The 23,115-nt window shown below is 43.0% G+C and overlaps 1 pseudogene across 1 annotated transcript in view; it reads left to right on the top strand.

Annotated features, from left to right (window-relative positions):
• LOC146189252 (allatostatin-A receptor pseudogene) overlaps positions 1-23,115 on the top strand; it is a 91,000-nt pseudogene that overhangs the window by 30,273 nt on the left and 37,612 nt on the right. The gene's annotated exons all lie outside the window — the stretch shown is intronic.

The following is a 23,115-nucleotide window of genomic DNA, read 5'->3' as shown; positions in this document are numbered from 1 at the left end:
TGCCATATTTAATAACTGTTTAAAAAATGCTGCCTTTTGTGGAAAATGGCACGCGTGTTTCCTGTCTTCAAGTCTGGAAACAAATCTGATGTTTCCAATTATCGTCCGATTTCTCTTCTATGTGCAACCTCTAAGCTGTTCGAATTAGCTTTGCACAGCGTACTTTCCTTCCATCTCAAACATATCATAGTACCGAATCAACATGGCTTCATGTCGGGCCGCTCTACTTCTACCAACCTTGTCACGTTTATGACGTATGCCTCTGCAGCAGTGCTTCAGAGGGGTCAGGTTGACACTGTGTACTGTGATATGAGCAAAGCTTTCGACGTTGTTACTCACTCACTACTTCTTGAAAAACTTCTACTCTCTGGCGTTGAAGTCTCTCTCGTAGCCCTCCTACGCAACTATCTCCTTGATCGCTTCTGCTTTGTCAGTGTCAATGGACAGACTTCTTTCGTTTACCCTGCAACGAGTGGAGTTCCTCAAGGTTCAGTACTAGGCCCGCTTCTCTTCTCCGTTTTTATTAATGATGTTTCCGCGGCGATAAAGAACTCCTCGTTTCTTCTTTATGCTGATGATATAAAAATATTCAAGGTAATACATTCTTTTCAAGATTGCGTGTTGTTGCAATCGGACATATCTGCTTTTTCTGATTGGTGTGCGATGAATCGACTTACCCTCAATTCTTCCAAAACTAGGGTTGTGTCCTTTACTCGTAAAACACATAGCTTTCTCTACCATTATTCTGTGAATTCCGTGCTGTTGGATAGGGTTGATGAAATTAATGACCTTGGTGTACTTTTTGACCGCACCCTCAGCTTCTCCTCTCACACTAACCGCATTGCTCAGCGGGCTATGCGCACACTCGGATTCGTTTGCAGACTTTCGAGAGAGTTCCATACTCCACTTCCGTTCCTAAAACTGTACCTGTCCATATGCCTGCCGGTCTTGGAGTATGCGTCGGTTGTTTGGAATGGCACTTGCAAATCGAACTTGGACAAGGTTGACAGAGTACAAAAAAAATTTTTACGGATATTTCATTATCACTTTCCTTGCGCAACTTCCCCATCTCGCTCCACCAGGAGCGCCCAACTGAATCTTCCTACCCTTCACTGCCGTCGTATCAGACTTGATATCATATTTCTGTACAAACTCCTTCATGGCCACATTATGTGCCCTCAGCTCTTAGAGTACATCCTACTGCGCGTTCCGCGAAAGAGCATGAGGGAATTCAGACCATTTCAGGTTTCTCCTCTTCATTCCCACTCCCCTCTGGACAGGATGCAGTGGTTATTTAACTCTTTTTGTCCTCACCTTGACATCTTCCAAAACTCGCTCTGTTCATTTACTTTGGATGTTCGTAGCGTTGTATTCTAAATAGTACTTTATCACTTAAAACTCCCACTTTCTAGCCTTAAATTGTATTTACTTCACTTTTTGCTTTTTCTCCTGTTCAATGCTGTCTGTATCGTGAACTACTTTTTATCCGTTTCTTACTTATATTTCAACTTTAAACTTTATATTCGAATCTTACTGCCCCTTGTTCAATTTTACTTCTTTATTGTATTATTCTGTATTTCTAGCCTGTGTTTTAAGTACCATGCACTTGTTGCGCCTGGAAGGGTTGTTTATTTTATGTATATTTCTATATTACTATAATCAATGTCAGTTATTTGTTGTTGTTTTTTTTTGTCTTCTATCTACAGTTCGTTTTTTTTTTTCTTTATTTCCTGGTGTGCTAAAAAATTATCTCACTGTGTATATAAGTGATGCTACTCATTGTTTGCTTACTTTCCGTGATACTTTTCGTCTGTTTCATTTCATGTATTATTTATTTTTTTTGTGTTCTCTTTGTGTGTGTAAACATGTTTGTGCTTTTTCATTTTTGTTTCTTTTTTTTTATTTGTGCTGCAGCACAAAGACCACATGGTTGTTCCCGCGCACATTAAATAAAGATTGATTGATTATTATTATTATTATTATTATTATTATTATTATTATTATTATTATTATTATTATTATTATTATTATTATTATTATTATTATTATTATTATTATTATTATTATTATTATTATTAATATTATTATTATTATTAATATTATTATTATTATTATTGAGAGAATTCAGACCGTTTCAAGTTTCTCCGTCTCTTCATTCCCATTCCCCTCTTGACAGAATACAGATGCTGTTTAACTCTTTTTGTCTTCACCTTGACATCTTCCATAACTCTCTCTCTTCATTTATATTAGACGTTCGTAGCTTTGTATTCTAAACTATTTATCACATATAACTTCCACTTTCTAGCCTAATTATTGTATTTAATTTACTTCACGTTTTGCTTTTTCTCTTGTTCAGTGCTGTTTAAAGTATCTTGTACTGCTTTTTATCTTCTTCTTATCTATATTTTTCTTTAAACTTTGTTTTTGAATCTTACTGTCCCGAGTTCAATTCTATTTCTTTATTGTATTTCCTTGTATTCATAGCCTGTGTTCTAAGTACCACGCACTTGTTTCGACTGGAATGGTTGTTTGTTTTATGTATATTGCTATTACTATAATCAATGCCAGGCATTTGTTTTTTTCTCTATCGTTTTTTTTTTTCGTGATGTGCTCTACAATTCTCTGACTGTGTATATAAGACATGCTACTCATTGTTTTCTTCCTTTCCGTGACACTTTTCGTCTGAGTTTCATTTAACGTGGTATTTGTTTCTTGTTTTGTGTTCTATCTGTGTGTGTAAAACTTGTGTGTGCATTTTCATTTTGTTTTGTGCTGCAGCACGAAGACCACATGCTTGTTCTTGCGCACAATAAATAATTATTTATTGATTATTATTTTCGTCAGAGGAATTTTTTTCTGGGAAGAAATCTACCTCAAGAGCGAAAAACAGGCCAGTTCTGTCAGGCATGGTTTTAAGCGCTTTTTTGGACTGACCTTACAGCTATGTACGTTTGTTTTATTCGCTTGTATTCTCCAAAATTTTCATTGTTTGTATTCTCCCTTGTAAAAGCAGGAAAGCAGTACCACAGTATTAACAAATACCCTACAGTAGCGTGTTCGCAAATGTCACTCCTGAAAGTAATGCTCTATTTCCTAGTCTCTGTAATATTATATTCCATTGTACTCACGTAGTCGTTTATTGTTTATTTTTCCTTTTGGTGCGTTTCTTTCATGTCTTGAGACTTTTTTCTGGGCAGTGCACACTAATGTCGTCCGTTAACAAAGCCAGCGTGCACGTTAAAGAACCCCAGGTGGTCGAAATTTCCGCAGTCCTCCACTACGGCGTCTCTCATAGCCTGAGTCGCTTTGGGACATTAAACCCCCCAAACCACAAATCACAAACCACTCCCTTGGTTTTCCAGTTTTTTAGTGTCAAAACCTGCACGTGGACTAGCTCAATCTCTACGAAAACTACTAAGTCCTGGTTTGACGTTGAGGGATTGAAGGTTATCCGCCGGCACCGGGCAAACTCAGATGTTAAGGAGGAGAACAAAATTTTGAGGGTCACTTAAGCTCCGCTTTTAAGCGCGCGACGCGATAGCGTAGGCTACCAGTCCACATATAAAGCCACGCTTTAACCAAGCCGCATGAACAGTCCTGCGCCGCCTAGGGTCTTGGCAAGGATGCTGGTAGCCTGATTCTGATATTACCCTCCCATATGAACGAAGAGGCCCGAGTTGGCAGCTCTTGTACAACGCAATGTCAGGAAGCCCTACGTCAAGTTAGTGCTCGGTCATGTCAGCTGCAAGCTACCACCTGTCATATTTATGCTCGTGATTTTTAACTACAGCCCGAACGCCGGTGGCCGCCGACACCTTATTTCAACGTCAACCGGTCGTTTAACGCTTTCGCGTTAGGTACAGTCTTTGGTAAAAATATAAGGCCTGTAATGCGGCTCCTGATAGCGATACTGGAATAAGAATGCAAGCTAGAGCATGATGAGGACGAGTTTTGTCTTCTATGAGATTTCGAACGCCAGAGTTGGATACGAGTCCCATTACGAGACTTCGAAGAATGACCCCTGGGCTGTATACTTTTGACAAAGTCTGTACGTGTGACGTCTCGTGCAGAAAATATCCGTGTCCTTAATCTGAGGCTTAAGGAGAAGAATTCAAGGTAGAGCCTGGTGTGACCTGAATAACTCGACAGTTGCGACCAGGACAGTACATCTTCTTTTCGAAGACAATAAGACGCAGTGGTATTTCTGTTTTACTCCCTCAGGAGGCACATACACGAACCCGAAATCGCATCCTCTTGAAGGTCTGAGGCATAACAGACTCTAATAGGCAGGGCTTGATTGACATTATTCAAATGTGCCCATCACATGAAGCCGCCTTCAATTTCAAGGATTCTATGCAGATTCCAAACTCTTCAGTAATCTCTACTTTCGTTAATACTTCGAGCAGCAGTGACACGCGCTTGGCGGTCACCTAATGGTAATTAAAAAACAAAACCAGACTGACACACATATAACTGCCACAACGAGTTGACGGGTGGTATTCTTTTAATATGGATTCATTTTATAAGGAGGTTGAAGCATTATTCAGAAGTAAACTGAGTAAACGAAAAGGCCTCTTGATGACCCTATAACTATTAGCGATTAGTACGTTCAAGTTCTCCTTTTTTCAGGTGTACAAGATAGCTAAGAGACGTTCGACCCCGTTTCTGTAATCTGAACACATCCTTAGTACAGGACATGCACGCATGCGCAACATCAAAACATCAGACAATGCAGCGACGTTCCCTTGGAAACTAAGGAAGCATGATTCGTAAAATGAAGCGAGGCATGAAACAAAACCAGAATCAATAGGGTTATAAAGGTGCGGCGTGCAGCTTTAGTCTAACGCGCATACTTCTCACGGTCCAATAGAAAAAGAACGGAGCGCATGAAATAACACGTATACCACTGGTAAAATATAGTGCATCGCAGCACTGTTCGGAAGGAAAAGAAATTGAATTTAGCCCATTCGCACTTCTTTTGAAAACAGCCCGTGACGGGAGCAAATAGCCGTCCTGTTTCGTCCGCTCTTGAAATTCTGTGACGCCACTTCTGGTTTTCTTGCCCGCTCAGGAGCATTGTTTCGCCATTCTTGATGACGAGAACCTTTCGCAACATCTGGTGAAATATGTATGGGCAGCAGGCGGATGGAAACACCATTTCCACCAAGTAGCCACGAACGACGATGTCTGTCTTGGGACTCGAACGCCGACTCGTTCTCCGAAACTATGTGCCAGTTGTTTTTAATTTTATTTTCAGCAGCCGCTCAGAGAGTGCTAAAGTAACTCGTTGGAGCCGGAAACATGTGCCTGCATGCGTAGACGCGGTGATAAATATATTATATAACGAACGTTATGCCTCGGCTATCAAAAAATGTGCTGCTCACATCGAGGAAGCCCATAATAAGATTGCCTGGGACGAAGCAATCTAGGTGATTACAGATAGAGCCTATTTTGTTATTCACATGGCTAGCAGTTAATTTTATTGTTTAGAAATGTTACGTTTGTTAGAGAACGAAATGTTACAGAATCGACTCGCAGGAATATTTGTGACTTGTTTTTTTGTTATCCTCGCCAATCCTCCCAGCTTGATGTCACGTGCACTCTTCAACGTAGCAGTTATCTTCATATCGGCGTTCACTGATAATGTAGGGATAAAATTGCAATTCATCATTTAATGAGGCGGTAGTCAATCTGCAGCGAAAAGTTTGGTCAATTGAAAAGACGAGCTTTAAATTCTACTGAAGGCTCAAATTTCTTAGGTTGTCTTCTACTCTCCAAAGTTCGTGGCTGCTCACCGGCAGGAAAAAACAAAAGGCTATGTGAACATCTAAGTAGTTCACGCCAATAATAGCACTGGTCACCGAGGAAGACTTCTACGGTCATATGAGGAATACCTGGAACGTACACTCGCAGACTATACATGCTTGTTCTCATGTCATCCAGCTTTGAAGCCATAGTGAGCATGCCTGGAGAGGTCATGAGTTGTTTGTCTCTCCCATGAAAAGAGGGTGCAAAGTTCGATAACTCTCGCTTAACCATTCGTTTCTTTTTTTAGGCGAAGTCATTACATGCACTGCCGTGCCTACATCGCGACTCCTGAAGACCACTCGGTAGTCTTCATTGATAGTGACGCTGGTTTTTCCTCCGCATGGTGCTTTATTTTGGTGTATGTAGCTAAGCACCAGAGCACAAAATTCTGGCACGCTATAAATGAAGACAGCTCAGTTGCCTCGCCGACGATACACTTAATTAATGAGTTCACTTGGTCTCCCTCGCAGGACGGAAATCCTACTCTGTCTCAAATTGAACAGTCGGGCCGGGGGATGGTGTCGGAAATGTCTCATTTCGTCTCAGCAACCGGTAATTAATTGGAGCTGCGAGTCGGCGAATGCTGATCGTTCTTAGGGCGAGCGTACGCGTGTCTGGACTGCCATCGAGAGCCGACAACGTCCTTCTAATCCGATATAAAGCCCGTTTTCTGCCTCGAAAAATCAATTACGCCCCCGTGTTTTCCGGGTAAGAAAAGAAGTCGCAACTGTAGAGCGAAGCAGCGGATTTTGGCAGTGCAGCGTTTCGCATGGGCAGCTGTTGGTCGCGGAGCGTGAGGCCATTATATATTTAGTAGTTCCCTGTTTTAGTAAAGCTGAATTTTGCATTTTAATGCCACAAAAAACGTATTAGAGAACTTCTACGTCATCGTAATCCTCTTCGCCATTAAGCTTTGGAGGCCAGGCGTGAGAGAACAGAGGAGCGTGTGATCCTCGTGTGATCACGTAGCGGGGGCTACGTGATCCTTTCACGTAGCCCCCGCTTTCTTCTTTGTGCCTAATTTCGCAAAACATATAGAAGAAGTACCGGGAAGCACATGTTTCTGCTTGCAGCTGATTTGCGTGTGGGAGCCCGTGATAGCAGAGGTTCTGCACGTGCTTTCTGTTGTGACTAGATCTTGTTTGGCTTAAGCATTATTCATTGCCAAGCATTCCCTTTAGCCACACGAGACGTTGTGAAACGTCAATACATTTGTTTTTTCGTGTTTGCACACCCAATTTGCTGACGCACTTTTTATTCAGCACTAGCTGCTAGGCGAAGCCAGATAGTTGTTAGGTAGAATTTTGGGGGAGTAACACTTAAAACTATAGAGGCCTTTGCGAGTGCACGCCGCATACGAGCATTTGTTTGAATATGACAGAGGTTACGTACAATAAATAGCCGAGCTAGACACGACAAAAAAAAAAACAGAAAAATTAATGTAGCACGTAGTATAACCGATCACACAATGCAGCCTACAGAGAAAAAAAAATAATCCTGTTGATACAATCACAATATGGCACATCTAATAAAGCGTGGCACTTTTGTGTGTCATAGTGGGAAGTAACTTCCTTTCTGTGGCACGCCTCTTGAACTTCTACGAATCTCGACAGTTCTTTTGAACTGCCTAAACGGATACCGGCTACCTAGTGGCACCCTGAGGGAAGAAAGTATGATTGTCAGAAAAAGATAACATCTACGACATGGTGTTCTCCTTCGTGCGCACAGTAGACAAGGGAATAAATGCACTGTGAACGCGGATATTCATGTTTTAGAGCGCGTGAGAGAAGACTGATTGATCATTATTAAAACGCAACATCTTTTCTGCTAAGATAATTTGAATTCTCGCATTTAATCGGAATGATCATCTTGGCTTAACCACTGTATCAAGCAGATTTATGTATTTGTTTGGAGTGCTGGAAGTAGGTTTAATTAACCATCCTTGTGCACATATTTACAGGAGGCGCAATATTGTAAGCCACATTGTGCATATTATGCTTTCGAAGGAGTAGGTATCGCAATTGGCGAGAAGAACATATTGAAGAAAACTATTTGCGTAAAGCGCTGTTATTTTTACCTAGCTTACCTAAAATAGCCTCTATAACTGTTCTTGTGGGCTGCTAAGAAAACTTTTCACATTGGAAGCTTGGCACTGTAATTTTCCTCTTAATTGGATAACTTTATTCACACATACTTTAATCTTGAGTACCTGTACTGGTTTTGCTGCATAAATGATAAATGGAGATTGTCTTTTGAGAAATATGAATGCAAACTCCACCCAGGGCTTAATATGAATGCATAATGAAATCGACGTTATTCAGTGTTTTTTATTCTTATTTTGCTTATTATTTCAATCGAGATCCGCTTCTGAAAACGGTGTCCCCCCAGCGACTCCCTTGTTCAAGAGTCATTGCGGAGTAAAAATTTTGTAATGATTCAAAAGCGATTTTCTTGTTATATCTTTTTCCTTTTGGACACAAATAACACCAGCACGCTTCTGTTTCTTCTTTAGAAGATTGGGAATTTATTTAGTTGTTTCTGCATTTTTTGCAGCACAATTCCAAAAGTAGGAACCAAATGACGGCGCCGAGCTCCGATAATATAGGTAGAGAAAACGTTCGGGACGAGGCATTACACGTCTTTATTTGGGCCCTACGCAATGCTACTCTAGCTTATTTTCAACTGACCTGCAATGACAGCCAAATGAGGTTCTGACACTGGTTGGATTAGAGATCTTGTGGAAATTTTGCTCACAGCTACCAGGATCTCAACAAAAGCGAGATGCTAAAAATGTACAGCTTTAAAGGTTTTTTTGAGTGCATTTGCTCACATCATTAAAAGTAAGGGGCCCAAGCAACTGCGGTCACCGGTAATTCAAAAGCGCTTGCAGTTGATGTTGAGTTCTTGACATTGTAATTGCACTATTTTGACCCTCATCACCTGAATAAAATCAATTTATTGTAGACCATGTAGGGACACTGATATCAGACATAAGTTGAACATCAATAGAGTTCCGCGTTTAAATGGCCGACAACGAAATGCCCTGAAAGCTACAGCATTTTGTTTTATCGTGAAAAGGTGAAGTAAAAAAACACATGTGTCACCCCCTAATGCCGTTTTTGCACATGGTTGATACAGATTTCCACCGCTTCTTTCTGAGGCTCTCCCACAAGATCACGAGCACTCATTTGTGCATGGGCATCCCGGCGGCACTTCCGGCATAGTCTTTATAAGTGTAATGGATGTGAATGCTATGTTCTTCACTCCGCTTCTTGGAAAATAATTGCAGCAAGTCCTTTGGCCTAAACGTCAGCATCGACGAAACAAGCGCCAGAATAGATTCGTTTTCCTAGAAATATTTGAATCAAGGCTTCTTTTCGCATTAATTTTAAAGTGTGGACACATTTCTTGAAGCAGCTATTTTTTACGGTCCCTTTATTGCTTTTTGTTTTCAGTTAAAACGGCGATTAAAAAATATACAGCCTTTTTATATGAGGCCCCTTGGTCATCTGAAATTACCTTTCTAGTCAGCAGTTTTCTGAATTCGCATTTAGAAACATTGAGTTCAAGAGAAGGAAATGGCTTCCTTGTAATATCGTGTTTCGTTGAAAGCGTGGGTCTCAAGTTCCCGCTGGCGAACCTGCCGCGGCTATTCCGAAGAAACTTGAAATCTCAGCACGTTTTTTCGCGTAATGCTGCGGGGATTAATTTCGAAGGAAATTAAAGTATCGACCGCGGAGATTAAATCCAGGAAGAGCTTTTATTTTGCTTGCAGATCTGTTTTACCTCTAGGCAATTTTCCCAGCATGTTATCAGCAAAACTTACTACAGACAGACAGATTATGTTTGGCAGTCTGTAGCAAAACGTTAGTGCATTGAGATACGTAATATCTACCCTGGATGTAGTTGTTTTTTTTCTATGTGCCATGGGAAACTGTAGAGCGAATGGAAAGTCAAGAATACAAACGGTGTTTGAACAAACCTGATCAAGCATTAAAAGACACTAATCGTATTGCTACAAGTTATGAATGGACATTTGACGGACTTATAGAACTGCCGAAACTGTAACAGTGATCATTTTGAAGGTAGCGCGAACAACGAGGACCAAGAGTAGAAGGACACAACAAGCGCTCTTGTTGTGTCCTTCAACACTTGGTCCTCGTTGTTCGCGCTACCTTCAAAATGAATCAGATTCAACTCGCCCAACTTTCAACCTTACCTGTAACAGTGAGTCCGTAACTTCAAAAGATATGAACAATAAGGCCGAAGGAAGACCCTGCTGTAATGGGTGAGGAAAGAAGGCTGTCGTAATGGTAATTTGTATTCTTTCCATTGCTCATCACTTCCAACGCTTACTCATACATAGATGAAGCGCGACCAGAAAAATCCATATGTTTACGGTGGAGCTATCGATCTCATTGTAGGCGCTAATCCTTTCTCCAGAGCGTTGAGGGTAGCTGAAGGCATTAATTAGAGAGAGCTGCTAGCAAATAATATTCTGCACAGGTGCAGGTAATTATTAATTTTTGAAATATTTAGGGTATAATGTAGTCTGTAATCAAATGTAAGCAAGAAGCAGCCACCAAGAAACAGAGTTAATGGTCTTTCAAAAATCGCGCAATCGGCAATGATAAAAAAATGTAGAGTATAAGGCTCGTTTCTCACGTGTCGTGCGTATTTATAGTTCTTTCCTTGAAATGAATAGTTTATTTCCTTCCTTATTGTAATATAATTTTCCCATGAGATGTACACTTTGTTGAAAAGCAGATATAGCTTTATCACAAGTCAAAATAATTAGCCTTAACATGGTGCGCTAAAGGCTTCGGAACAATTTTGCAGGTTACAACTTATCAAGGAGCCGTTCTCTAGAGAAAATCGGAGTGCTTAGTATTACAACTTGGTTTAACGTCTAAAAGTAATGTAGAAATGACAATAAGGTAAGGAGCAGCAAAAATAATCACAAAACAAAGAAAAAAGAAGGCAGATAATAGCTAAAGCATCCTTCTTCGCACAGGCCACCAGATGATGCACGACGGCTGTCTCCTGCAGAAAAGAGAATAAAAGAAGGGAACGGCGAAAGCAGCCTTTATATTAGATTTTATTGTGCCTAGATCATTTTGGCCCCAATTGCAGAGCAGAACACGATGATGGAACCTCGGAATCTGGTTGTTTACGCTGGAAAAGAGAAGAAAAATCTTACACGGACAATGCATTTGGCATGCACATTGAGTAAAGCAGTCTGGGAGCAGCGGGGAAGATTTTAGGCAGCATGAGATGGAGCCTGTTGTTGGTGATTTTTCTCTTGTTGGTCGTCCTTCTTTCCAGGGACGTCGCTTCCCTTTTGTCGTGGTAGTCATTCTGCTAAGCCCAGCGAAATATGTGGTTTGCAAGCAACTTTGAATGTTATCATTTTGTTAGCGGTCAGAGGCCGTTATAGCTGCATTTTTGTCGTTATACAGTCGCTCCTTTTTTATCTAGTGCATACGAATAAATACGCTCATACATAAGATCGAAACTGAATGCAGTGATAATGAAATCCCTCCCTGTTTACCTGGAAGGGTGATGCAAACGAACGGTTAAAACAGGGAAGCATAGCCATGACGTAGATGAACAACTAAGGTGAAGCGAGTAAACAGTTTCAGTGATATTCGCCCCGCATATGAACCAAGGAGCTTGCAAGAACGTTTTATTATTACTATTAGGAATGCAGACGGTAGGTATTCGTGGCTACTGCTGTGGCTATTTTTTGCTTCCTTGTTAAAGACGTACTTTGTAAGCCAGAAGCTTCCTTACACCTTCCTCGTATTTAAAACAGCCTGAAGACAAAGTAAAGAAGCGACAAGAAAAAACTTTTGCTAGAATATAGCTCGCAGATGGGTGACCGCTTATTGTCATCCAGAAGGCACGCTTCTATATATTTTGCATGCATACTAAGGTTATGTTTGGCGGCACCAGGAATGAGCATCAGTTGAATAGTTTGGTTGGTATCTCCAATGAGTGTAACTCGTCTCCAGAGGCAGGGATTTCAGGTTTTCTTTTCTTTTTGTTTACAGATGGTAGCTACGATGGGTCCAGCATAAAATAGCTTTCCAGTACATCTGCAAGAACGAGACAACCTGTTATTACATCACCCGTAGAATTGCACAAGAAATCCTTCTTTTCTTAGGAGCTATGCAGTGTCCTCTGTCGCTGTCACAGCTGTTTTATAGCGTAGCATCAGTGGTAGCTTTTGAGTTTGTCAAGTAAAAACGACTGGCGACAAATATTGCGTGTCTCGAGCCTTTCGGCATTTTAGTTAATTGTTCTCCTGGTCGCCACAATACAAACGTAAGCTATGCTGATGTATAACCTACGCTGCACTTTTCAATGCTTTGGGAAAAACTTCCAGCTTGAGTCATTCCGCGCACTTTTGTTGGTAATGAAAAGTCACTTAAAACTTTACCAAACTATACTGGTCCACTTTTTTTTACTCTGCAGAGGCAACTACATTTGTTATGTTTTTGTGGCTTTTTGTAGTAGAAGCCGTTAGTGTCGTCGCAGTGAATCCTGTAGCATCTTTACTGAAAATCGTAAAACAAATATCCGTACATATGCAAGACATTACTGGTCGAAGCACGGCCACTCGTTTTAGGTCTTCACGTTCGCGGGAAAGCCACTTTGGCAATCGCTTACCATTCGCAGCCCGCAAACCTCGCAGTAATGAGACTAGACTAAGGAAACACCTAAGTCATTAATAGCCGTCTGCTTTTATTTCCGTTTCATCAGTGACCATCCGAAAGCAAATAATAACCATGAAACACGCACGCGACGTCATTCTATAATTGTGATTTCGTTAAATAGATGGCGATACTATTTCTTTATGCTCTTATGGTTTGAGTAAAATAGTCTGTTAGTTTCAATTAATATTTTCGCTTGGCTTCTTTTTCTGGAAACCTTGGGCAGTATTTTGCCTTTTCTTTCATAGATCTGCACATTAACTCCATCCCATTGCTGTCCTGCTTTTAAAACCAATGCCGGCGAGTGACACCGCTCGCAAACTACCCAAAATCAAAATGACGTCTTAGACAGCTACCACGAAAATATAATATTTAGGGCTAGTTATTTTACGGACTTCCTTACTTACAGCGAAATTGTCCGCTATTCTACACTGTGTCGTCTATTATGCGGTTTATATGCATATGAACTGCCAATAGCCCCGTCGAAAAGAACATACTGAAAAAAACAACTGAACAGTATGTAACCCCTCGCTTCATTTTTGGTACAGAATTTTCCTATTCTTCTTATAAACAAAATAAAGCAGTACTCAACAACAACAACAACAACAATTAATTTAAATGGCAGTAATACAAAGATGGGAAGTTTTCTGGTTGTTAAAGCATGATTATATGTCTAATGTAGGCATATGCTAGTTTGAAACTCCTCAGGTAATAGGTTGCAGATTTTAGGTTTGTAGCTTGGCATTTGCTTCTCGTCCAAGTATCGAATATTCTGGAGAATAACCAGAGCTTCAATTTTGGGTCCCTACTACCTTGGCTGCTTCATACCCGACGCAAGTTATATGGAGAGCCAAATGGCATATTGCGCCATCCAATCAATAGTCGAGGGCAAAAGTGGTGTCCATACTCCCTCCCCACATACTGTTGTCTTCGGCTGGATTGACCTCGAGTCTTTAGGTTTTGAATGGCTCTCTTCAGTTAACCCGTGAAGATATCGGCTACAATGCAAACCTTGGCGCTACGACTATGGCGATCGGTTCAAAAGACCTCCACAATGCAGCACGTTGCACAATTACTCGTGCGCTGTAGAATGCTTCTCCCAGCTAAACCGCAGATTTCTCGCAGCTGAAATATCGTACAGAAATGGCATTTTGTTGTTAGTATTTTTAATACCAATATGTCTGGGGTACTGGCCTGATTCGATCATAAAAAGTCAGATGTTACTATTCTATGCGACGGCGGCGATCCCGACGAGCCGCTACCCCAGAGATGGCATGGGAGGTGCCATCTCGTGCTGCTTACAACCGTGTCAAAAAAAGAGGCGGTGAACGTTTTTGGCGGAAGGTTATTGCAGAGCACAAGATGGCGCCACCAGTTCATCACGGCTGGGGCAGCGGCTTTCTTGCATCGCCGTCGCCGCATACGATGGGAACATACTACTTCTTGTAATCAAATAAGGAAACTACCCAGAATTCGGCATTAAAAAATCCTGACTACAAAATGCCATTTCTGTACGAAATGTGAGCTACGAGGATTCCGCGGTATAGCTGGGAGAAGCATTCTACAGCGCACCGGTAATTGTGCAACGCGCTGTATATAGCCGCATGTAAAGATCAGGATTAGGATGATCTTGGAAAGATAACACTGGTGCTCTTGAAATAAGCTTTTTTAATTCAGTTCAAATACAAACGACGTGCCCAAGCCTCTATACCCCGTTTCATACATCAAGTGCAACACTACCAAAGCTACAGCTCTTTTTTGCGCTCTCCGCATCCGCGATAAAAAATAGTGCCTGCTCTTGACGAGAGAAAATAATAGTTGCTTTGTCTGCAAGCTTAATACATTTTACATTTGCCATCAACTTCATAAAAAGCACCTTTTTTAGGGAGAAAAGGTCGGATTTGGCTAATTTGTATTTTTTTTATGTTGTTTTTGTTCGTACCGCGTTTTGCTGCCCCGCAACCTTGCCAGCTGTGCCACCAGATGGCGCTGGCTGTGCCCTCCGCGCTGCGCATCTCTTTTTGAGAAAATGGTTGTTTGGTGCGCATTTTTTCTATAAGATCCACTTTGTGAAGATGTCTAAGCATGCGAAGCATGTTATTGCAAACGTGTATTCTCAGAATAGAGCCCGTTTCGGCAGGAACCACTCGCCTACAGAACGAGCGCGTAGGGATACGCCTCCTGTTTTTTACTTGCGGACTACTTGCGTAGCTTTCGCTGCGTTGCACCTGATGTATGAAACGGAGTATAGAGTATCAGTGCCCTTCTGGAGACACCGCGGTGAAACAACGCAGAGTATAACCCGCCTTAGCTTTTCGAAATAATGAACTGAAGTCGGCTAGTTCGCCTCCGTATAAAGCAATTTCACCTGAAGCACTCAGGGCTTGCTGGGCGCAAACAATTTTACAGACGCGAATAACTGCATACCAGGTACATGGAGCAGTATGAAAAAGATTTGAAAAGAATTGCGAAGGGAATCATCTTTGCGGCAAGCTCTGTGGCCGGCCACTACTTTTCGCCGATATCCTAGGTCCAGTTATCCAGAAAAGGCAAAACTGTGGGCGGTCATATTACGGCAAGCTTTCGCTATTTATATTTTGTGGACTCTTTCTGCTCAGCACCCAGTAGTGTACGCGTTGAACGAAACCAACGCATCTATGGTAAAATGCCTTGCCATTAAATTATTTCCACTTCTGATTTTTAAAAGGAACGACGTGCTTTCTTTAGAATTTCCATGCACTGAGTACAGGTGAGTCCAGTTTGAACAACATACTCATGATAACCTGCAATATTTGAATTCTGGAGAAGACTCGTATGCCCTGTGAAATTATGCAATACGTAATGCCCTGAATAAGGCCAACGTTATAGTAAATTATCAGAAAAATGCACATTAAAACTGTCGTCATTATCGCAATATAGTCAACATGACTCCAATGATATATCGCTGTATTCAATGATGCAGAAAACTAGGCAATGGGTAATCAAAAATGGTTATAAGCAGGCATCTGATTTGTGAAATGGGTGGTTTATAAATATGCTTCGCTGCAGTTTTATAAATGTTGCAACGTGGCAAGGAGCTCAGCGACAGTGGAAGCGATAAGCATATGCGCATGCAGTGAGGATCGCCGGTCATTCCGGGTAATGTTGTGGTCAAGCGTAATTGTAGTGCAACCTTAACGGACATTACTTTAGATGCAAGGAAGTAAACGCTGCGTGCGTTTCAGCTGATGATGGCTCAGCCCCTAATGATGCATACAATGAGTAGAGGGCCTGAAGGGCATGAAGTATAAACTCCCACGTGCACCGGACCTGCATAGAATTAACGTTACTGTGCATACAAAAAGCCTTATGTCGCAATCGCTTCACGCAGCATAACTTTCGCAATTTTCCAGTAGTTGCGTTCAGTAATATAGACCTACGTTATGACTGAAGCTGCGGACACTTCACAGTGCGGTAAACTTGATGGGAAATTCGTGTAATGTGGTTTATAGGAATTGCAAGCCTTCTAATCCTAGCGCTGACTCAATGGCTACCAGTACTAATAGAATTGACGCATCACTGATAGGTGGTTGGCGCATACTATAATGGCGTGGATATCGCCATATGAAGATTAGGAACTGAACTTCAGTGTGTGCGCATGTGTGTATATGTGTGTGTGGTGGAGGGGATAGCTGTGCGTGTGTTTCCGTTGGGAAGCGAGATAGAGAGAGAAAGGATACCAGTCACAGTTTTTTTTTAAATCTACGCTGTGATAGGGCCATCTTTTTATCAATTTCACGTAATCGATTCGAGTGACGAAAAATGCATCACCCTGACACTAGAACCAAAGCGCGGAGAGAACTTCCACCATTACGGAAACGGTCTCATGAAGGATGTTCTCTTCCTTCAGATCTTTTATAGCATGCTCATGTCCCCGATCGATGTACTGCTCGGCAGCATGCATTGAGCGATATACTGAAATTACAGCGGCTTTTTGTACTTACCACCCTGAAACACAACCTGTGAGTTTCCATTTCAGAGCGCATCTAGTGGTTAGTGAGTGAAGCAATTCAGGCGTAACCTTTTACGTTCAACACCAGTTTTAGATTCACGGCAGAAAAAGCTTATAGGTTAATGCCGTAGGACCTTTTAAAATCTTACCGCACTTCGTCCTAACCAAGATCGTTCTAATTAATGTGGATGCTTCGCCAGGTCACAACAAGGCATAGTGCAAAAAAAAAATAATTACTAACAATTGCGACATAAATCACAAGCGCTAATTTTCGTAATTTCTTAATTTCTAAAACTACTTTCTAGACCATGCTACTTGAATACAGTCTGGCAAATGAGATCGAGGAAGAGTAACAAGGGGCAAAGAAAGGAAGAAGACAAAACGAAACGGTTTCAGGGAAGCTGGATAAAGTCGCATATAATCTGCACTTTATGGCACCTACGAAGTCCAGCACTCTGTCAGGGATCAGTCGGCGTACAAGAACATTTTTGTTTAAAAAGCTGTGTTCTGTGCAGCATGTACAATTTCTTTGCTTTATTGTTTCTATTTTGCTCCTCCCCTTCTCCCGCTCCCCTACCTGGTCACTGCGCCTGCTTGCCCACCAGTTTCGACGTCCAGTTTGTTTCTTTGTAAATAAATCAGCCTAACATTAGCTCATTTGTGATGTGTTTCTCTCTTGTTTGCTTTTTACCTACACTTTCATAGTACCTCGTCCTCATAAGATCAAACAAAAACACCTTTACAATGTGCAGCTCTCCAAGGCTAGTGATGTAATTTTGCTAAATAATAATTTATGGCTGACGCTACATCACATATGGTCACTGTCACCGCCAGTAATCCGCTGCAATGCCAAACAATTAGGCCTGGTATTGTACTAGTGCTTTGAGCTGCACTGTGTTTTGAGCCATACTCTGGCGCAGATCAGAGATAGATATGAGCGACTATACGAGAAACATCTTATGGTGGCTCAGCTACAGGCTGCCTTTATTTCTTCAACAATACATTTCGTGGGTCAGGATCAAGCCTGAAACGCTATTTATTTAGACAGTGTTTCGCAAACTCTGCGTCTGTGAAGCTGTGCCGACCGCATTAGATCCAAACACGAAAGCTAAAAAGTTAACAATGCAATTATGCCAGTGAGAACTACAAGTACAAATAGGTCAAGGAATAATTACAGCAAAACGTGAAGAATACGAAATAGCATTCAAGCCGGAAAGAACATAAAGCATGTGCTAGTTTTGATGTTTGAAGGAATGCGGAAAATGGTTAGCCTGAAAGGAGGTCTGACAGTAAAAAAATATATGTACTCGAAAGCAAAGTGTCCCAAGCCAGACCAATTACTTGAAGTGCACCGCATGAATTAATAAGCTATAAAACTGGGCGACCAACAAGCATGTAACGTAACCCTTCTGATAAGGTATATGAATACACCTGCAATAAAAGTGTTCCCCTCCTGCTTTAGTGATGCCTTTCTAAGCGGTGCGCAACACAACTCTAAGATTGGTGGCCATAAGCCCTGCCCACCTACTCTCCTGAGGATATTTGGCCACCAGCGATCGGACTAACGCCACTCTCCTGATGCAGCGCGTGTCACAGCCACTGTTCTCCAATTATGAGGCATCAGTCGGAGTTAAGACCAGACACCAAAAGAAGGAGAAACAATAAAAAAACTTATAGGCACAGCAGAGGCGGATTGGCTCTAAGACATTGCATTAAGATATTGGGCATGGCGATTAGTAAAATGGTATTTTTAATGCACTCCGTAGCTATTCAGACGATTCAGCCAGAACCTTCACGTTCCTTTAACTTTCCTCCTCTTCTCTTCATCACCCTTCCACATTTTGCTATTATCTTGCTGTTCCTCTGCTCGTTTTTTTTTTTTTTAGTGGATTTCAACTTCTCCTTCCTATTTTTTGTATTGTGTCGTGACGCTGGGACTAAGTCGACCCGGCCTTCACTTGGTAGCGTGCAGAGACTCGGGGTTGAAGAAGGACTGAATCTTCGAAGTTGGTGAAATATGTACAAGCAGGTTTAATGGCACTTTGAGAAACTTATTTACAAGATTATTTACACGAAAAAGAAGGGTACATCAGCAAAATGGCAAACGTTAAGAGTTCATAGCGAGAAGCGACTGGATGAGCCGTTTACCCAGGGCCCAGAGCGACATTTCGTGCTCTGCAGCGTCCTTAAAACCCCCTATGTCCAGCCCCTCTCTGAAGATGCTGACCAACCAAATCCAGGGCACGCCCCTCAGGTATCGGCATCCAATCGAACACATCACTGCACTGATGGTCTGAAGCACTGACTGGTCCGGCATTCATTCGTTGGGCGTGATCACTTGTTGGCGGGAAAAGCTTGGGAACGGCGAGGAGAGGAGGTACATTTCTATTCTTCAGCAAAGAAACCACAGGCTGGTTCTGACAAGTGGTTTTACTTCTCAGAAACCCGAGTGCACGTGGCGCCGCATCCGCTCCCAGCATTGTCCGTTTTCGACAATTGCAAATCTTTCCTGCATTCCTGGGAAATCACTTAATGGCTGTATGCGTCATGCTCCTTTCTTGTCCTGCACGTCAGCGGACATGTCACTCTGTCGTCTCCTTTGGAAAGTAGACATTCCTCACTGGACGATAGGGCTTCTCGACTGGAAGGGTGAACAAAAGAAAGAAAGCACTTCCTGCATTTCCCGCAGGGGGACGTTTCTTTGTGTTTTTCCAGACGTCTTCTTGACAGGGTCAATTTGGCATTTGCAGGCCTCCACAAAGCAAAACAGGCTTACAAAACAGGATTCCTGGAAACAGGCTCACTTAGAGCCATTGGACCATCACCACATATTCACAATACTTTTCCATGCCCACAGGCGAACAATAGAGCGCGCAAATGCGGATGCTTGGTCGTAACAGCCTCCTCCCCCGCCAGAAGAGTCTCGGAGGGCAGCAGTCCCAGCTGCTGCATGAAGAGACGACTTAATGGCCTGCACGTGAACGCTTGAAGCTCGCTGTTGCTTGTCGCGTTGTCTCGATTGTTGTAGGCCAAATTGCTCGAGCTGTCTGAAACTCAACCACATGTCGAAGCAAGCACTCGGCTCCCGTCTGAAGAGACCAGGTTAAAAGAAAACTGCCATTGTTGTTCGAGAAAAGCCCACTCTCAAGACGTTCGGGACCCACGTATTCCTAGAAAACCAAACGTGCTGCTTTACATAGCCACACATATACAAGCGCACGAAAAAAAAAAAAAAAAAAAAAACCTGATTATCAATTTGGATACATGGTGAGGAACATCTCGGACCGCTTAGAAAGAGCGGCTAAGCGCGTCCGCATTCCCATTTAACTTCCCCTTTTTGTATCTTATTTCAAAATTGTACTGCTGTAAAATCAAGCTCCACCTAAGAAGGCGACTGTTCTTCGATGTCGCAGTTTGCAGCCAAGCCAGGGGACAATGGTCCGTCTCTACGGTGAATTTGGCCCCTCCAAGATAGCACTGCAATTTTTGAATGGCCCATACAATGCAAGCGCACTCTTTCTCTGACGCGCAATAAGCCCTCTCTCTAGAACTCAGCTTTCTGCTCAAGTAGAGCACGGGGTGCTCATTACCGTCGTCATCTCTCTGGCAGAGAACAGCACCTAACCCTCGATCACTGGCATCACACTGGACCGTGAATTCTCGGCCATAGTCTGGAGCTCGCAATACCGGACGGCTAATCAGCACAGCCTTCAGGTTTACGAAGGAGGCTTCCTTTTGTTCGTCCCAGACTACATTTGTCGGTTCTGTCTTGCGGAGAGCGTCGGTCAGAGGGCTAGCCAAAGCTGAATAGTTAGGGATGTAGTGATTGTAGTACCCAGTCAGACCTAGGAATGCTCGAATTTCCGTCTTCGTGCTCGGCCGCGGATAGTCTGCTACCGCAGAAATCTTAATCTCGCTGGGTTTCCTGAAACCCTGACCTACATTGTGACCCAAGTAGTCCACGGTCGCCCTTGCCAGGCAACATTTCTCGGCCTTTACGGTTAGTCCAGCTTGACGCAAAAGGCTCAGTACAGCTCTTAGATGTACCATATGGTCCGCCCATGAGTCGGAAAAAACCGCAATGTCGTCTAAATAAGGCACCGCGAATGTTTCACACCCCTTTAAAACCCTATCCATGAGTCGGGAAAAACAAAATGGAGCATTTTTGAGCCCGAAACTCATCATTGTTGGCTGGTAGCTGCCCGTCGGAGTGACGAAAGCCGCGTATCTGCTGGCGCGTTCAGTGAGCGGTACTTGCCAGTATCCTCGAGTAAGGTCCAGCGTAGTCACATATGCCGCTCTACTGACCTGTTCTACTCTCTCCTCAATATTCGGAATAGGATACACTTGATCCCTGGTGAGAGAATTTAGCTTTCGGTAGTCTACCACAGGCCTAGGGTCTTTACCTGGAGCTTCTACTAAGATCATAGGCGAAGCATAATCGCTTTCCGAGGGTTTTATTACTCCCAATTCCAGCATGCGAGTTACTTCCCTATCCAGAATTTCTCTTTGCCTTGGAGAAAATCGGTAGCACCTTGATCGCACTGGCACGTCTGAAGTCAGCTCAATATCGTGCTCAGTCAAATCAGTTCTGCCTGGCCTGTCCACGAAGCAGGCCTCAAACTCTGTTATTATCTCGCCCAGATCGGACAGCTGGGATTTCTTTAGTTCTCCTCTCTGCTCCGTCTTTTTGAGCAGCTCCTGAGCGTTGCTTCCCTTTCCGCTGAGGCAAATCAAGTTGTCCCCCATCTCCTCGGGAAGGTTTAACGTTAGATTTACCACGGCTTGCTCCATAGCTAAGTCCTCTCGGGTTCCACTTAAAAGTCTCGTGAGATTACTAGACACTGGCGGCAAGATGTTACTCTCAAGAACGTCCTCATTCCGCGTCTCATCAAGCTCGCTTTTAAGTTGACTTATCTGAGATGCCTCGCTCTCAAAGTTTTCCGACCCGCTATCTTCCGCATCGACCACAGTTTTAACTGCCGTTTCTTCCGCTGTGGATTTTTCTGGAATGAGCAGTGTAGCTAGTTCTCGCGCCTTTGAACGTGTTAAGGCTGGCACAACTCTGTCTCCGAAAAGGATGCCCCTCTTTCGCAGTAGCATGTCCGATTTGTTGGAGAACAAATACGGATAGCACTTAGGAAGCTTTCCTGAAACGGCAGCCTCGGTTGTTAACTTGCCGAAAGGGCCCTCGATGACCACGTTCGCGATTGGCAAGCACACACTCTGTTCCTCCACTACCTGGCGGATCCACGCACACTGACCTGTATAGTCGGAAGGTGACACATACGCCGGATGGACAACATCCATCGTTGCGGCCGAATCGCGCAGTACCTTGCAAGGCTTCCCGTTGACTACTAGGTCATGCATGTAAGGTTCCAAAAGCTGCATATTTTCATCGCAGTCACTGACATACGAGAAAACAAACTTTTCTTTCCGGCAGTTGACGGCAATGTGACCCTGCTCATTACACCTAAAGCATGTGAGCGGCTTCCTAGCCTCAAACTTTTTCTTTGTGTTCTGCGCGTTGGTCACTTCCCCACCTTTCTCACTGCCGTCCTTTCTAGGGCGTTTGCCTGAAGAAGCCTTCCTTTCTTCGTTTGCAAATCTAGCAAAGTGCCTTTTCTGACGGTTATTCACACTGAACTTGGGATTGCGGGGCCTATCCACTGCTGGGTTGCTGAATTGTCGGCGCGAAGCATACTCCTCAATAAGTTCGGCAGCTTCAGTTGCCGACTTAATTTCGCCTCGGTCCTGTAACCAATTTCTTTCTTTTTCTGGGAGGCAGTTATAAAACTGCTCCAAAAGAATTCGCTCGACTACAGCGTCCCTATCACTGTAGGAATCTGTGCTCTTTAGCCACTCGCCCAAATTTACTCTTAAATTGTACAGGAATTCAGGGTAACTCTCGTCCCTGGACTTAGTAGCGTTCCGAAAACGTTGTCTGAACGCCTCGGCGCTAAGCCTATACTTTCTCAGAAGGCAAGCTTTGACCTTCTCGTAGTTGTCCGCGTCCTCCTTGCTTAGCCGCGCGACAACCTCCGCTGCCTCGCAGGGCAGAACCGTCAATAATCTCTGAGACCAAGTGTCTCGCTGGAAGGACAGTTTTTCGCAAGTTCGCTCAAAGTTAGCCAGATACAGACCGATATCCCCTGATATCACATATGGCTGCATGTACTTTGACATCTTGAAATCTGCCTCCTTGTTGAGACGAGGTACCGCTAGCTGGGGACAATCGCCCGACCTCTTGCTCAACTCTAGTTCTAATTTCCGGAGCTCAATTTCTAGCTTCTTTTCCTCTCTTTCCCGCTCTTTATGCTGTCTGAGCTGTTCCTTTTTTTGCCCGATGAGGTTCCATGCTTCACTGAGCTCCTCATCATCAGTTCCCAGATCAGTGATTGCCTTTATAATCAAGGGTTTTCGTGCTAAACCACTTGTATCAATTCCCAATTCCTCACACAATAGCAACAGGTCCGGTTTCTGCAGCCTTTGTAGGTCCATGATCGCTCCGAGTGTCGGCTACTTCCAAAACAACAGTGCAAACTACCAAACCTAAAGGCGTTTCAACACTTTTTACCAGTTCTAAATTCTAACCCTGTT

This window comes from Amblyomma maculatum, chromosome 5 (assembly GCF_055883805.1).
Source record: "Amblyomma maculatum isolate TAMU_Amacu chromosome 5, ASM5588380v1, whole genome shotgun sequence".
Classification (NCBI taxonomy): Eukaryota; Metazoa; Arthropoda; class Arachnida; order Ixodida; family Ixodidae; genus Amblyomma; species Amblyomma maculatum.
This window is presented reverse-complemented; position numbering and strand designations above follow the sequence as displayed.